Raw genomic sequence first — 1,239 nt, forward strand, 5'->3', positions numbered from 1 at the left:
AAAAAAAAAAAGTTCAGGGCCTGCTCTTGGGCTGAGAGTATCTATGCACACACATGGCAGAAGAACCTACCAGTGGTGAGGGTGGGGATGTCCACTAGCTCAGGCACCCCCTTTAGTTGCCAGAATGGAGGTGCACAAACAGTGAGGGGGGCCAATGAACACATACCAAAAAAAAAAAGAAAATCAGGACAAAGCAAAACCAACAAAGTGTATTTTTCACCTTTGCTCTAAGGTTCTCATGGTGTTTTTCCGTGTTGTGTCTGCTCCCCAGCTTGGTCTTGCCACTTAGTCTCACCCAAGATGTCAGCTCCAGGCCTCCGAGCCTGACAGATTCAAAAGTACGTGATTTCTTACTTTCGCTTCCAGTTCCACTAGCTATAAGCCTTCAAACTTATTAAATATTCGTACCTATGCGGTTCCAAGTTTTGGAGCTCTGCCCTAGATCTGCTTTGCCTGGTGTTCTGTGATATTGCTGACAGCAAACTTCACTGCACCTCCACCCTAGCTGCCATCAAGCCTGCCTCCCCCTTTCTTGTCTTCTTAATGACCTTTTTTGTTTTCTTCCTGTATAATGTTCTTAATGTCATCCTACAACTCTTCTAGTCTTTAGTGTCTAATTCATCAAATCTGTACTTGAGATGATCTCTAAATTCATGTGGGACATGTTCAAGGTCATAAGTTGGCTCTTGTGGACTTGTTTCAATTTTCATTGCCTTCAGCCTAAGCTCACATATGAGAAATTGATAGTCTGTTCCACAGTCGGCCCTTGCCTTATTTTGGCTGATGATCTTTTCCATCATCTCTTCCCACAGATGTAGTTAATTTGATTTCTGTGTATTCCATCTGGTAAAGTCCATGTGTATAGCTCTCATTTATGTTGTTTAAAAGAGGTATTTGCAATGAACAAATCATTGGTATTGCAAAATTCTATGATGCAATCACCAGCATTGTTTCTATCACCAAGGCCATATTTTCCAACAACTGATCCTTCTTGTTTCCAACCTTTGTATTGTTATCTCTAGTAAATATTAATACATCTTGATTGCATGTTTGATCAATTTTAGACTGAAGAAGTTGGTAGAATTCTTCCATTTCATCATCACTGCCTTTAGTTGTTGGTGTGTAAATTTGAGTAGTAATTGTATAAACTGGTCTTCCTTGTAGTCATATGTATGGATATTATCTTATCACAGCTAGTGCTATACTTCAAGATACATCTAGAGACTTTTTTTTTTTTTT

The sequence above is a fragment of the Chrysochloris asiatica genome, unplaced genomic scaffold (assembly GCF_000296735.1).
Source record: "Chrysochloris asiatica unplaced genomic scaffold, ChrAsi1.0 scaffold00020, whole genome shotgun sequence".
NCBI classification, from domain to species: domain Eukaryota; kingdom Metazoa; phylum Chordata; class Mammalia; order Afrosoricida; family Chrysochloridae; genus Chrysochloris; species Chrysochloris asiatica.